Source organism: Haliotis asinina, chromosome 2 (genome assembly GCF_037392515.1).
Source record: "Haliotis asinina isolate JCU_RB_2024 chromosome 2, JCU_Hal_asi_v2, whole genome shotgun sequence".
Classification (NCBI taxonomy): domain Eukaryota; kingdom Metazoa; phylum Mollusca; class Gastropoda; order Lepetellida; family Haliotidae; genus Haliotis; species Haliotis asinina.
The window spans coordinates 83,975,908-83,993,029 of NC_090281.1; the positions used below are offsets into that span (position 1 = coordinate 83,975,908).

Sequence of the window (17,122 nt, forward strand, 5' to 3'; positions counted from 1 at the left end):
ATGTACAAAATATAACCCAAGGGGACCTCTGAACAATGCTTAATTTCTAGTACTGAAGTCGCGAAATCATTCTAGACTTGAGTAGGATTCCTTTTGAAAATATGTTCTCTTTGGTCTGAGAGAGAGACTGCGGAATACCATTGAGGTTGATTTCATTAAAAAATCCATTCAGCATCGATATCATATCACAACACTGTTTTAAATGATGTTTTGTGTAGTGTGCATTGTACATTGCTTTTATTGCCTTATCGGAGAACGAATGTGCAAATGTATGATTAGGTATCTATATTTATATACGGAGCATACATGGATGTTGCTGCTTCACACTTGTTATCTCTTATTTCAAAATACTTCTGTATCTGGGGACCCTCCTACAAAGCGGTTTGCAGCGTTAAGAACACCGTAGGTCCAATGATTTAGAAGAGGTCTCTGACAACCCATGCTTGTCATAAAAGGCGACTAAAGGCGTCAATAACAGGAATGTTTGGTCCAGAATCGATTATGTACATCTGGTATACTTGTGACAGCGACGTTCAAACAAACAAACAAATTTGCTTAACAACTGTCGCCTTTCAGATGGATGTAACTGGTTTCTGCTCTAGCATTACTTGCGGCGTATTTGGTATGAATTTGACATGCATCTGAAAAGTGATCAGTAAGCACAACAAAGTCGTACGATAGTATACCAATATAACATCACAGTTTGATTGATAAATTTGTACAACAGAGAACTGTATAGGTACATTTGAAATGTGTGTCTCCACTGAAAGCATGGTTAAGTGACAGGTGATAATATAGAAAAGTAATTTCCCTTAACTAATAAGATCAAAATGGGCCACGTTATATCCCGTTCGTCCAGATCAGAAAGGTTTATTCTGAAGCAATACGATTCACCACAACAAAATTATTTATATGTTCGCATTCACCATCCAGATAAAATTGCATTTACGTATTCCCGTTCACGGTCGAGAGCACATGTGTCATCTCATGAGCCGTTATCTTCTTCCTTATTGTATTCATTGTGAAGCCCAGCAGAGTTGAATCCAGGTACTAGGATGCAACCAGTCATGTGTATCAAATCTCATCAAAGGTTTGTTCGTTTGTCGTTTAACGTCGCTTTCAGAGGAAAGAAATTCGACATTATACGCACACATAACCGTCACAAGAGAAGTGAAACTAATTTGGAACACGACGCATGACTACACTTCCCCCTTCCATGACCTAAAACCAGGAAAAAGTCCAACTCGCTCACTCCCTAATGTCATGTGAATGTGGCTGTGTTTCAGCTTGTTCCATCGAAATCTCATGCCACAACTCACTGGTAAGGGAATTGAAGTCCATAACAGGAGGCGAACGCCCTGCTGGTCCTGTTTCCTGTTGGGACCCACAAGCCACCCCTTGTTCTTCATTCGCTGATGCATCTGGTGTTTCCTGTTGCACACCACAAGCCGCCCCGTGTTCCTCATCCGCGGATGGATCTGGTGTTTCCTGCTCTAAAACTGGAGGTGTGTTCTTTGTAAGTGCTGTGTCCAGTTTCCTCCAGAGTTCAGCCTGTCCGTACTCATCTTTTGTCCACGGGAGACACACGACCCTATTTCACATGTTCTGGAGAAAGAAGGGAAGTCTATGAATTGGAATATCGTCCTTGATGATGACGAATATCTTATGACTAAGTTTTTCCAGAGACCTCAACGGCACCATCTGAAACTCGAATTCACAGTAAGAAGACTGAAGGTAACTCTCAGTGATAACGAACAAAGATGCTCGACTGGCATGCAGTTTTTCCACAATCTCGGTTCTTATCAGACTCCCTGGGAGAAAATCGCGGTCATAGAAGGCAAGCTTGAAACCGAGTTCTGTCTCAAGTTTCGCGAGAAGGGTCATTATTAGCCATTCAGTTTCATGGTGACTATAGCAAACAAACAAATCGTACTTTACACCTTCAGTTGGTTCAATTAGAGGGACATACACGCCCCATTTCATTTTCATTTTGAGCCACATGTAGTTCAGAGTCCATCGATTTTTGTAACAAAGGGACACCAGAAACACTCCTACGATGAGTGGAGCAGAGATACATATGACGATTATCTTCAACAACGGCTCCATACAAGTCAGTTCCAAATCTCTCAACGCGCTGTAACGTAACGGTGTATTTAAGACGGAGCCATTGGGCATCTTGCAATCATAGCCACGATCGTTGTCAAGGATGACCTTGGTTGAAAGTATCCATTTGAGAAAATCTAGGTCACTGCAAGCACAGGACAAGATATTGCCTCTGAGGTGTAATTTGATGGGCCTTTTCGTTGCCAAAAATTCAAGTTGTTTCCTCACTATAGGTCCAATAGCTTTGATGTTGCTGTAGGAAAAATCAATTTCAGTGAGGGCCGATAGATTTAACCATGCCATTGGAATGGATGTAAAATTGTTTCGTGATAGGTTTATAACAGAGAGATGTTGGTTATTTGTGAAAAGGGCATCAGGAAGGGTCACCAGATTGTTCTGTGACATGGAAACGGATCGTAGATTCGTTAGAGGAGCAAATAGTGTATTATGCTTTACGTCCTTAAAACCAACATCTAGATGTGAATTATCAAGTCTCAGCTCTTGGAGGTTTGGGAACGTTCCAAAAAGTTTCATATTTATCCTGAAGCAGTTTGACCGAGACATGTTCAGATAATAGAGGGACTCCAGTCCTACAATTTGACTTGTACAGTCGAAAGGGTTGTTGGAAACATCCAGGATTCTCAGACTTTTGGCTCCAACGATTTTAAAAGTTCCGCCAATTTCAAAATCAGTGTAGGACTTACTGAAGTTGGCAAAATATAATGAATCTTGAATCACTATCGTCTGTTCACTGTACATGCTACTTTTGTTTGAATACAATCGTTTGTCTCCCTTACTCGCAGAGTATGATTTAGATTTATTTCTTTGAGATGAAAAATCCAGATGATAAAGATTCTTAACCTTACTAAGAGCTGCAAGAAGGGCCATGGTGCTCCGAGAACTTGTCAGAGCGTTACTGTGAAGAGACAGCGTTCTCAAACAGGGCGCTAAGATGTTGCTTATAAACACAGGGTCCATATAAACTATACTATCGTTAGATAAATCAAGGTCCACTATGCAAAGTAAATGATAGTAAGTGGACACTGTTATACTAGTATTAATTTGTTTGATACTTTCTAATCTCAGATAATTCAGCTGGTGTTTGAAAACTGCACTAAATACCATATATATACTCAAATTACTGTTGTGGCTAAAGTCAATGTACAAAAGCTTCGTAAAATTCAAGAGGGAGCCGTTTTGAATTGTTTGCAAATTACAGTATGACATATTCAAACTTATAACAGCCCCTGCAATATTCCGAAATGTGTCATTACAAAGAGCAGTCGTGTAGCACGAATTCCCATTTTGCCCAAATGCCAGATACTGTAGAGATGCCAGCATCTTGAAACCAGGCCCAAGTTCAAGGTGTTCATAGCCATCCAGAGTGAGGTTCCTAAGCAGTTTTAAGCTTGATAAAGCTTTATCCGGGTACTCGGCATTATTACTTGGTGATGAGTCCATGTTACCGTGCAGGTAAAGGGTAATGAGATTTGATATTGGTCTGAAAACGAGCTCTGGGAAGAACTCTACTGAAGACAGGTAGTTGTGACTTAGATCAAGGACCAGTAATGAGGACGTGTTCACGAAAGCACCTACATCAAGACTGCTTATTGCGTTGTGGCTCAACACCAGAATTTGAATTTCATGGTGGGGCACAGGGAAAGAATAATTTGTGATGCTACTGATACTGTTGTGGCTGAGATCAAGGGTCTGGCAACTGGGAAAAGGGGGAACTGATCGCAAACCTTTATGGCTCATTTTGCAAACGTTTGGTGCAGCACTGATCCCAGCAGTTGGATAAGTAGTGTTCAATAGCGTAGAAGTTCTAAAGCCATGCGTTAGGTGAACTGGCTTCCTCCTGTTTGCATTCTTCCTGGGTATTGCTCGATGGGCGCTATCTTGACTAACTTCAGAGGATACCTCAGCAGTACCTGGCAGGTAGACTGAACTTGAAGTCATACCAAGTTTCTCAAATGGAGGTTGTTCATTGTATCCATTTCTTTGGTTTGGGGCGTTATCGTTTGACTCTATCCTTGATTTTTCTATTCCTTGTCAAGTCTGACGACGAATGGAATCCATTAACATCATGTTCTGTTGACCGTTTGGTCTCCTTTGTCCACGCTTTTATGACATTCCTCACATGCGTTCGTTGTGAAACATCGTAAAGGTTGCTGTTCTCGGTTCTCCCTTCAGGTCGTTGTGTCAGAGCACCGTTGCTTGAAAGCGTTGCGGAGGTTATTGTTAAGACTGGCACCAACAGCCACATAGATGCCATATTAGTCCAGACAGATTGAACCAGCATCCTAGTGTCATTCATGTGATCATAGATCACGAGCTGCGTCGTTTCTTCTTCTTGTCCATTAGATATTGTTGCTGAATGATTGATTTTGGCAATAAGACATTTAAGGTTACCATATATTGCTTAAGTTTTATTTTAGACCAGAAAAAGTGTTTGGTGGCGTTTCTTTTGGGCGCTTGTTTAGAAAAAATTGACTCAACATTTTAACTTGATCTTTTTCTACAAGTGTTATTTTTATTCTTTATCTGTAGGCATATGCTGGAGTGAGTGAGTGAGTGAGTGAGTGAGTGTTTGGATGCTGGCAGCATCCACTAGTGGAGCGGCTAGGATAGGGGACAGTATGTATGACACCTACACAGCATGGTGCTTGTATTCATTTGGATATCTGGTTACAGGTTTTCGTGGTGGTGTGCTTTGAGACATCCTGGATAGATTCATAACCCAGGCTCACTGTGTGAAACCAGACCAATATGATTGTAAAGTAGCATAAAATAGAGCAGTGTCACTGTCATAGTGTCTAATTTCAGGACAGCCGTTGTCCAAATATTTCTGAAAAACAAAAACTATGTAGCCAAGCCACATGAGACTTATCTGTTATCATTTATCTTCATTCTTAACCTTTATCACTATCGCAGTGTACATTGTCTTGTCATCAAGCACCCTGTCCCTCTCCCGCACGTCCATTAATTGTATGTAACATTTATGGCCCATATTGGTCATCCTCCTTGGCTGTGTCTGTCATCAGATGAACTGTACAGGGAAGTGTGTGTGTGTGTGTGTGTGTGTGTGTGTGTGTGTGTGTGTGTGTGTGTGTGTGTGTGTGTGTGTGTGTAACTGCTTTAAAGCAAGACGCATTCGTGCAATTTTAAAACATCCTTATTCAGCTACTATCTTTATATCCCATCATGGTTTGTACAATATTCTTCATCCCTACAATAGTCACATATAGATGACAAATGACCACAATTAGTCTAGTACTTAAAAGGGCAAACAAGGGCACCAACTATTGATTATTGTAAACATTCATTGTCACATTCTTTCTTCAAAACTTTGAACCCTCATCTGTTTTGCTTTTGAGGACAAAAGCTTGTTATCACCCGAGGGTATTGTGACAGTGCACAATTTATCTTTGTATTCTTCATATTTGTATATTTTTTTTGTATGTATGTATTTTGTATATGTTTGCCACTTATATCTTTCTGTGAGTTCACATTCATTTTGAAGAGTTGCAATTTTGAAATGTCACATTAATAAGCCTTCATGTCATGGTTCAAACTGATGTAACGCACCTGGCAAGAATAATTAACACAGGCCATATACCATTGAACATGTCACTCTTAAAACTCAAGCTATTGTTTATTGCACTAGCAAATGTCTTAATGACACGTGGTATAGACATCCAGACCACAACTGCAATAAATCCAGTCTAATTAACCCCAAGCTAATTAGCCCCAACTACTGTTGTCACGGCCAGGTGACATCAGCTGTAGGAAGTTGTAAAACAAACCGTAATTAAGTCGGTGTAATAATCCTGTCACGGTCACGTGACTACCCTTCCAAAAATTCATTTCGGCTTGTTCAATCAGTGACCAATAGTAAAAATATCTGATCTTGGTCAACCAATCAAAATGGTAATTAAAACACCGATTGCACCTTTTAGGCCAATCACAAAAGAATTCCAACATTGATCAGTAGTGTTTCGGCTATAAAAAGAGGTCAGTGATTTCTTGTCTACACACTTGACCTCACAATAAATGTTGAAACACCTCCCTGACTGATCATTGACTTACGGAATTCTACATTCTGTTTAAGGTAAGCTTTCTTGTACAACTCTCATATTATATTATTTAATGCCATGACTAAAATGTCTTATTTATGAATAGAAAGTGGCAATATCATGTATATAGTGTCTTTGCATGAACATCGTCATGCATAATGTCAAAGTCTTTACTGACTGTGTAATAGTGTCTTTGTATGAACATCGTCATGCATAATGTCAAAGTCGTTACTGACTGTGTAATAGTGTCTTTGCATGAACATCGTCATGCATAATGTCGAAGTCGTTACTGAATATGTAATATTGTCTTTGCATGAATATCATCATGCATAATGTCAAAGTCGTTACTGACTATGTAATATTGTATTTGCATGAACATCGTCATGCATAATATCTCAGTCGTTATTTGAACATGTAAGTGAAGTAGATGTGCTGTCATGGATTAGTTGTGCCTGTGTTGCACTCATGTATGGACACAATAGATGTACTTTGCATCATCATTATGCTAATAGTGAACGAAAGTGAATATTTGGTTCAATAGCAAATATCATTTATATATGTTTTACATAACGACAGCTGAGGCACAATTGAGATATGTGTTAAAAGGATTTGTATGAATATGCTTTCCCATTATGATTAGTATTTGATGTTATGTTGAAAAAGGAAATGTTATAACTGTTACAGATTTAAGCTCGACCATTTGAGACGCTAATTCCCCCTCAAAATGTGTATATTCGATTATTGTTTAAATATCTTTTATGTATATGTATTTATGTATTACACACTTGACCTCACAATAAATGTTGAAACACCTCCCTGACTGATCATTGACTTACGGAATTCTACATTCTGTTTAAGCTATAAGCTGGTTACCCCACACGAACCAGCTGACAAATGGTGGAAAAGGGTTTCCGTAAACCTCTCACATGCCAAGACAGAAAGGGACAACGCCATCCTTCAACGCCTACAGACTTCGGAGCAGCTCCCACACAGAGCACGGTCAAGTCAGACCCAATACTCCCCCACCAGCTGTTCCACAATCACCACGTAGAGAACCAGCTCCCACCATCAGGCCAACCACTCCCCCACCGTCTGTGCCACAAGCTCCACTAACAATGGCCGTCAAAATCAAGCACCTGGGAGTTGACAGGTTTGATGCTCTTCCAGTGCACACACCCATTGAAGATCAACTGGACTGCCCGAGAGAAAGATTTGGATCGCTGCAACTCTGTGGTCCACATTGGGGCAGAAAGAGTGCGCGACTACATGTTGGACAGATTTCATGTCACCACAACTGCCACAAGATGTAAGAACCCATGTTTCTTCAAGACTGCCTCATAAATATTTTCATACGTACCATATCAGATGTAACAATGTTCAATTCTCTACCTAAACAAGCTCTCTTCTCTTTCAAGTCTTTTCCTATCAACCTTCTAGCACAATGATGAGAATAAGCCTCAACAATTTGCATAGTAAATATGTGTCTATTAAGTGCTAGGGATATGTAAGAGACGTCTTACATTTCTCACCCCAAGACTTATTCCCATCAAACTGTGATTTTCCATATTTCTCAGGACTTATGTTCCTCTTTCGATGCATTCTATTCGGGCTTTCTTTGCACCTAGCTGGAACTGCTTTAAAGCAAGACGCATTCGTGCAATTTTAAAACATCCTTATTCAGCTACTATCTTTATATCCCATCATGGTTTGTACAATATTCTTCATCCCTACAATAGTCACATATAGATGACAAATGACCACAATTAGTCTAGTACTTAAAAGGGCAAACAAGGGCACCAACTATTGATTATTGTAAACATTCATTGTCACATTCTTTCTTCAAAACTTTGAACCCTCATCTGTTTTGCTTTTGAGGACAAAAGCTTGTTATCACCCGAGGGTATTGTGACAGTGCACAATTTATCTTTGTATTCTTCATATTTGTATATTTTTTTTGTATGTATGTATTTTGTATATGTTTGCCACTTATATCTTTCTGTGAGTTCACATTCATTTTGAAGAGTTGCAATTTTGAAATGTCACATTAATAAGCCTTCATGTCATGGTTCAAACTGATGTAACGCACCTGGCAAGAATAATTAACACAGGCCATATACCATTGAACATGTCACTCTTAAAACTCAAGCTATTGTTTATTGCACTAGCAAATGTCTTAATGACACGTGGTATAGACATCCAGACCACAACTGCAATAAATCCAGTCTAATTAACCCCAAGCTAATTAGCCCCAACTACTGTTGTCACGGCCAGGTGACATCAGCTGTAGGAAGTTGTAAAACAAACCGTAATTAAGTCGGTGTAATAATCCTGTCACGGTCACGTGACTACCCTTCCAAAAATTCATTTCGGCTTGTTCAATCAGTGACCAATAGTAAAAATATCTGATCTTGGTCAACCAATCAAAATGGTAATTAAAACACCGATTGCACCTTTTAGGCCAATCACAAAAGAATTCCAACATTGATCAGTAGTGTTTCGGCTATAAAAAGAGGTCAGTGATTTCTTGTCTACACACTTGACCTCACAATAAATGTTGAAACACCTCCCTGACTGATCATTGACTTACGGAATTCTACATTCTGTTTAAGGTAAGCTTTCTTGTACAACTCTCATATTATATTATTTAATGCCATGACTAAAATGTCTTATTTATGAATAGAAAGTGGCAATATCATGTATATAGTGTCTTTGCATGAACATCGTCATGCATAATGTCAAAGTCGTTACTGACTGTGTAATAGTGTCTTTGCATGAACATCGTCATGCATAATGTCGAAGTCGTTACTGAATATGTAATATTGTCTTTGCATGAATATCATCATGCATAATGTCAAAGTCGTTACTGACTATGTAATATTGTATTTGCATGAACATCGTCATGCATAATATCTCAGTCGTTATTTGAACATGTAAGTGAAGTAGATGTGCTGTCATGGATTAGTTGTGCCTGTGTTGCACTCATGTATGGACACAATAGATGTACTTTGCATCATCATTATGCTAATAGTGAACGAAAGTGAATATTTGGTTCAATAGCAAATATCATTTATATATGTTTTACATAACGACAGCTGAGGCACAATTGAGATATGTGTTAAAAGGATTTGTATGAATATGCTTTCCCATTATGATTAGTATTTGATGTTATGTTGAAAAAGGAAATGTTATAACTGTTACAGATTTAAGCTCGACCATTTGAGACGCTAATTCCCCCTCAAAATGTGTATATTCGATTATTGTTTAAATATCTTTTATGTATATGTATTTATGTATTACACACTTGACCTCACAATAAATGTTGAAACACCTCCCTGACTGATCATTGACTTACGGAATTCTACATTCTGTTTAAGCTATAAGCTGGTTACCCCACACGAACCAGCTGACAAATGGTGGAAAAGGGTTTCCGTAAACCTCTCACATGCCAAGACAGAAAGGGACAACGCCATCCTTCAACGCCTACAGACTTCGGAGCAGCTCCCACACAGAGCACGGTCAAGTCAGACCCAATACTCCCCCACCAGCTGTTCCACAATCACCACGTAGAGAACCAGCTCCCACCATCAGGCCAACCACTCCCCCACCGTCTGTGCCACAAGCTCCACTAACAATGGCCGTCAAAATCAAGCACCTGGGAGTTGACAGGTTTGATGCTCTTCCAGTGCACACACCCATTGAAGATCAACTGGACTGCCCGAGAGAAAGATTTGGATCGCTGCAACTCTGTGGTCCACATTGGGGCAGAAAGAGTGCGCGACTACATGTTGGACAGATTTCATGTCACCACAACTGCCACAAGATGTAAGAACCCATGTTTCTTCAAGACTGCCTCATAAATATTTTCATACGTACCATATCAGATGTAACAATGTTCAATTCTCTACCTAAACAAGCTCTCTTCTCTTTCAAGTCTTTTCCTATCAACCTTCTAGCACAATGATGAGAATAAGCCTCAACAATTTGCATAGTAAATATGTGTCTATTAAGTGCTAGGGATATGTAAGAGACGTCTTACATTTCTCACCCCAAGACTTATTCCCATCAAACTGTGATTTTCCATATTTCTCAGGACTTATGTTCCTCTTTCGATGCATTCTATTCGGGCTTTCTTTGCACCTAGCTGGAACTGCTTTAAAGCAAGACGCATTCGTGCAATTTTAAAACATCCTTATTCAGCTACTATCTTTATATCCCATCATGGTTTGTACAATATTCTTCATCCCTACAATAGTCACATATAGATGACAAATGACCACAATTAGTCTAGTACTTAAAAGGGCAAACAAGGGCACCAACTATTGATTATTGTAAACATTCATTGTCACATTCTTTCTTCAAAACTTTGAACCCTCATCTGTTTTGCTTTTGAGGACAAAAGCTTGTTATCACCCGAGGGTATTGTGACAGTGCACAATTTATCTTTGTATTCTTCATATTTGTATATTTTTTTTGTATGTATGTATTTTGTATATGTTTGCCACTTATATCTTTCTGTGAGTTCACATTCATTTTGAAGAGTTGCAATTTTGAAATGTCACATTAATAAGCCTTCATGTCATGGTTCAAACTGATGTAACGCACCTGGCAAGAATAATTAACACAGGCCATATACCATTGAACATGTCACTCTTAAAACTCAAGCTATTGTTTATTGCACTAGCAAATGTCTTAATGACACGTGGTATAGACATCCAGACCACAACTGCAATAAATCCAGTCTAATTAACCCCAAGCTAATTAGCCCCAACTACTGTTGTCACGGCCAGGTGACATCAGCTGTAGGAAGTTGTAAAACAAACCGTAATTAAGTCGGTGTAATAATCCTGTCACGGTCACGTGACTACCCTTCCAAAAATTCATTTCGGCTTGTTCAATCAGTGACCAATAGTAAAATATCTGATCTTGGTCAACCAATCAAAATGGTAATTAAAACACCGATTGCACCTTTTAGGCCAATCACAAAAGAATTCCAACATTGATCAGTAGTGTTTCGGCTATAAAAAGAGGTCAGTGATTTCTTGTCTACACACTTGACCTCACAATAAATGTTGAAACACCTCCCTGACTGATCATTGACTTACGGGTCTTTGAATGTCATTTAGAAGTGAAAATACATAAGAATGAAGATTTTTATGGATATCAACTTCTTTATGAGAGAACACAACGTTTCGGAGTTAATGCTTACTCCTTCATCAGGTCCTGATGAAGGAGTAAGCATTAACTCCGAAACGTTGTGTTCTCTCATAAAGAAGTTGATATCCATAAAAATCTTCATTCTTATTGACTTACGGAATTCTACATTCTGTTTAAGGTAAGCTTTCTTGTACAACTCTCATATTATATTATTTAATGCCATGACTAAAATGTCTTATTTATGAATAGAAAGTGGCAATATCATGTATATAGTGTCTTTGCATGAACATCGTCATGCATAATGTCAAAGTCTTTACTGACTGTGTAATAGTGTCTTTGTATGAACATCGTCATGCATAATGTCAAAGTCGTTACTGACTGTGTAATAGTGTCTTTGCATGAACATCGTCATGCATAATGTCGAAGTCGTTACTGAATATGTAATATTGTCTTTGCATGAATATCATCATGCATAATGTCAAAGTCGTTACTGACTATGTAATACTGTATTTGCATGAACATCGTCATGCATAATATCTCAGTCGTTATTTGAACATGTAAGTGAAGTAGATGTGCTGTCATGGATTAGTTGTGCCTGTGTTGCACTCATGTATGGACACAATAGATGTACTTTGCATCATCATTATGCTAATAGTGAACGAAAGTGAATATTTGGTTCAATAGCAAATATCATTTATATATGTTTTACATAACGACAGCTGAGGCACAATTGAGATATGTGTTAAAAGGATTTGTATGAATATGCTTTCCCATTATGATTAGTATTTGATGTTATGTTGAAAAAGGAAATGTTATAACTGTTACAGATTTAAGCTCGACCATTTGAGACGCTAATTCCCCCTCAAAATGTGTATATTCGATTATTGTTTAAATATCTTTTATGTATATGTATTTATGTATTACACACTTGACCTCACAATAAATGTTGAAACACCTCCCTGACTGATCATTGACTTACGGAATTCTACATTCTGTTTAAGCTATAAGCTGGTTACCCCACACGAACCAGCTGACAAATGGTGGAAAAGGGTTTCCGTAAACCTCTCACATGCCAAGACAGAAAGGGACAACGCCATCCTTCAACGCCTACAGACTTCGGAGCAGCTCCCACACAGAGCACGGTCAAGTCAGACCCAATACTCCCCCACCAGCTGTTCCACAATCACCACGTAGAGAACCAGCTCCCACCATCAGGCCAACCACTCCCCCACCGTCTGTGCCACAAGCTCCACTAACAATGGCCGTCAAAATCAAGCACCTGGGAGTTGACAGGTTTGATGCTCTTCCAGTGCACACACCCATTGAAGATCAACTGGACTGCCCGAGAGAAAGATTTGGATCGCTGCAACTCTGTGGTCCACATTGGGGCAGAAAGAGTGCGCGACTACATGTTGGACAGATTTCATGTCACCACAACTGCCACAAGATGTAAGAACCCATGTTTCTTCAAGACTGCCTCATAAATATTTTCATACGTACCATATCAGATGTAACAATGTTCAATTCTCTACCTAAACAAGCTCTCTTCTCTTTCAAGTCTTTTCCTATCAACCTTCTAGCACAATGATGAGAATAAGCCTCAACAATTTGCATAGTAAATATGTGTCTATTAAGTGCTAGGGATATGTAAGAGACGTCTTACATTTCTCACCCCAAGACTTATTCCCATCAAACTGTGATTTTCCATATTTCTCAGGACTTATGTTCCTCTTTCGATGCATTCTATTCGGGCTTTCTTTGCACCTAGCTGGAACTGCTTTAAAGCAAGACGCATTCGTGCAATTTTAAAACATCCTTATTCAGCTACTATCTTTATATCCCATCATGGTTTGTACAATATTCTTCATCCCTACAATAGTCACATATAGATGACAAATGACCACAATTAGTCTAGTACTTAAAAGGGCAAACAAGGGCACCAACTATTGATTATTGTAAACATTCATTGTCACATTCTTTCTTCAAAACTTTGAACCCTCATCTGTTTTGCTTTTGAGGACAAAAGCTTGTTATCACCCGAGGGTATTGTGACAGTGCACAATTTATCTTTGTATTCTTCATATTTGTATATTTTTTTTGTATGTATGTATTTTGTATATGTTTGCCACTTATATCTTTCTGTGAGTTCACATTCATTTTGAAGAGTTGCAATTTTGAAATGTCACATTAATAAGCCTTCATGTCATGGTTCAAACTGATGTAACGCACCTGGCAAGAATAATTAACACAGGCCATATACCATTGAACATGTCACTCTTAAAACTCAAGCTATTGTTTATTGCACTAGCAAATGTCTTAATGACACGTGGTATAGACATCCAGACCACAACTGCAATAAATCCAGTCTAATTAACCCCAAGCTAATTAGCCCCAACTACTGTTGTCACGGCCAGGTGACATCAGCTGTAGGAAGTTGTAAAACAAACCGTAATTAAGTCGGTGTAATAATCCTGTCACGGTCACGTGACTACCCTTCCAAAAATTCATTTCGGCTTGTTCAATCAGTGACCAATAGTAAAATATCTGATCTTGGTCAACCAATCAAAATGGTAATTAAAACACCGATTGCACCTTTTAGGCCAATCACAAAAGAATTCCAACATTGATCAGTAGTGTTTCGGCTATAAAAAGAGGTCAGTGATTTCTTGTCTACACACTTGACCTCACAATAAATGTTGAAACACCTCCCTGACTGATCATTGACTTACGGAATTCTACATTCTGTTTAAGGTAAGCTTTCTTGTACAACTCTCATATTATATTATTTAATGCCATGACTAAAATGTCTTATTTATGAATAGAAAGTGGCAATATCATGTATATAGTGTCTTTGCATGAACATCGTCATGCATAATGTCAAAGTCTTTACTGACTGTGTAATAGTGTCTTTGTATGAACATCGTCATGCATAATGTCAAAGTCGTTACTGACTGTGTAATAGTGTCTTTGCATGAACATCGTCATGCATAATGTCGAAGTCGTTACTGAATATGTAATATTGTCTTTGCATGAATATCATCATGCATAATGTCAAAGTCGTTACTGACTATGTAATATTGTATTTGCATGAACATCGTCATGCATAATATCTCAGTCGTTATTTGAACATGTAAGTGAAGTAGATGTGCTGTCATGGATTAGTTGTGCCTGTGTTGCACTCATGTATGGACACAATAGATGTACTTTGCATCATCATTATGCTAATAGTGAACGAAAGTGAATATTTGGTTCAATAGCAAATATCATTTATATATGTTTTACATAACGACAGCTGAGGCACAATTGAGATATGTGTTAAAAGGATTTGTATGAATATGCTTTCCCATTATGATTAGTATTTGATGTTATGTTGAAAAAGGAAATGTTATAACTGTTACAGATTTAAGCTCGACCATTTGAGACGCTAATTCCCCCTCAAAATGTGTATATTCGATTATTGTTTAAATATCTTTTATGTATATGTATTTATGTATTACACACTTGACCTCACAATAAATGTTGAAACACCTCCCTGACTGATCATTGACTTACGGAATTCTACATTCTGTTTAAGCTATAAGCTGGTTACCCCACACGAACCAGCTGACAAATGGTGGAAAAGGGTTTCCGTAAACCTCTCACATGCCAAGACAGAAAGGGACAACGCCATCCTTCAACGCCTACAGACTTCGGAGCAGCTCCCACACAGAGCACGGTCAAGTCAGACCCAATACTCCCCCACCAGCTGTTCCACAATCACCACGTAGAGAACCAGCTCCCACCATCAGGCCAACCACTCCCCCACCGTCTGTGCCACAAGCTCCACTAACAATGGCCGTCAAAATCAAGCACCTGGGAGTTGACAGGTTTGATGCTCTTCCAGTGCACACACCCATTGAAGATCAACTGGACTGCCCGAGAGAAAGATTTGGATCGCTGCAACTCTGTGGTCCACATTGGGGCAGAAAGAGTGCGCGACTACATGTTGGACAGATTTCATGTCACCACAACTGCCACAAGATGTAAGAACCCATGTTTCTTCAAGACTGCCTCATAAATATTTTCATACGTACCATATCAGATGTAACAATGTTCAATTCTCTACCTAAACAAGCTCTCTTCTCTTTCAAGTCTTTTCCTATCAACCTTCTAGCACAATGATGAGAATAAGCCTCAACAATTTGCATAGTAAATATGTGTCTATTAAGTGCTAGGGATATGTAAGAGACGTCTTACATTTCTCACCCCAAGACTTATTCCCATCAAACTGTGATTTTCCATATTTCTCAGGACTTATGTTCCTCTTTCGATGCATTCTATTCGGGCTTTCTTTGCACCTAGCTGGAACTGCTTTAAAGCAAGACGCATTCGTGCAATTTTAAAACATCCTTATTCAGCTACTATCTTTATATCCCATCATGGTTTGTACAATATTCTTCATCCCTACAATAGTCACATATAGATGACAAATGACCACAATTAGTCTAGTACTTAAAAGGGCAAACAAGGGCACCAACTATTGATTATTGTAAACATTCATTGTCACATTCTTTCTTCAAAACTTTGAACCCTCATCTGTTTTGCTTTTGAGGACAAAAGCTTGTTATCACCCGAGGGTATTGTGACAGTGCACAATTTATCTTTGTATTCTTCATATTTGTATATTTTTTTTGTATGTATGTATTTTGTATATGTTTGCCACTTATATCTTTCTGTGAGTTCACATTCATTTTGAAGAGTTGCAATTTTGAAATGTCACATTAATAAGCCTTCATGTCATGGTTCAAACTGATGTAACGCACCTGGCAAGAATAATTAACACAGGCCATATACCATTGAACATGTCACTCTTAAAACTCAAGCTATTGTTTATTGCACTAGCAAATGTCTTAATGACACGTGGTATAGACATCCAGACCACAACTGCAATAAATCCAGTCTAATTAACCCCAAGCTAATTAGCCCCAACTACTGTTGTCACGGCCAGGTGACATCAGCTGTAGGAAGTTGTAAAACAAACCGTAATTAAGTCGGTGTAATAATCCTGTCACGGTCACGTGACTACCCTTCCAAAAATTCATTTCGGCTTGTTCAATCAGTGACCAATAGTAAAAATATCTGATCTTGGTCAACCAATCAAAATGGTAATTAAAACACCGATTGCACCTTTTAGGCCAATCACAAAAGAATTCCAACATTGATCAGTAGTGTTTCGGCTATAAAAAGAGGTCAGTGATTTCTTGTCTACACACTTGACCTCACAATAAATGTTGAAACACCTCCCTGACTGATCATTGACTTACGGAATTCTACATTCTGTTTAAGGTAAGCTTTCTTGTACAACTCTCATATTATATTATTTAATGCCATGACTAAAATGTCTTATTTATGAATAGAAAGTGGCAATATCATGTATATAGTGTCTTTGCATGAACATCGTCATGCATAATGTCAAAGTCTTTACTGACTGTGTAATAGTGTCTTTGTATGAACATCGTCATGCATAATGTCAAAGTCGTTACTGACTGTGTAATAGTGTCTTTGCATGAACATCGTCATGCATAATGTCGAAGTCGTTACTGAATATGTAATATTGTCTTTGCATGAATATCATCATGCATAATGTCAAAGTCGTTACTGACTATGTAATACTGTATTTGCATGAACATCGTCATGCATAATATCTCAGTCGTTATTTGAACATGTAAGTGAAGTAGATGTGCTGTCATGGATTAGTTGTGCCTGTGTTGCACTCATGTATGGACACATTAGATGTACTTTGCATCATC

At 38.5% G+C, this 17,122-nt stretch overlaps 1 pseudogene; it reads right to left on the bottom strand.

Annotated features, from left to right (window-relative positions):
• Nucleotides 1-1,248: 1,248 nt before the first annotated feature.
• LOC137272059 (toll-like receptor 4) lies at nt 1,249-4,378 on the bottom strand (annotated as a pseudogene).
• Nucleotides 4,379-17,122: the final 12,744 nt, after the last annotated feature.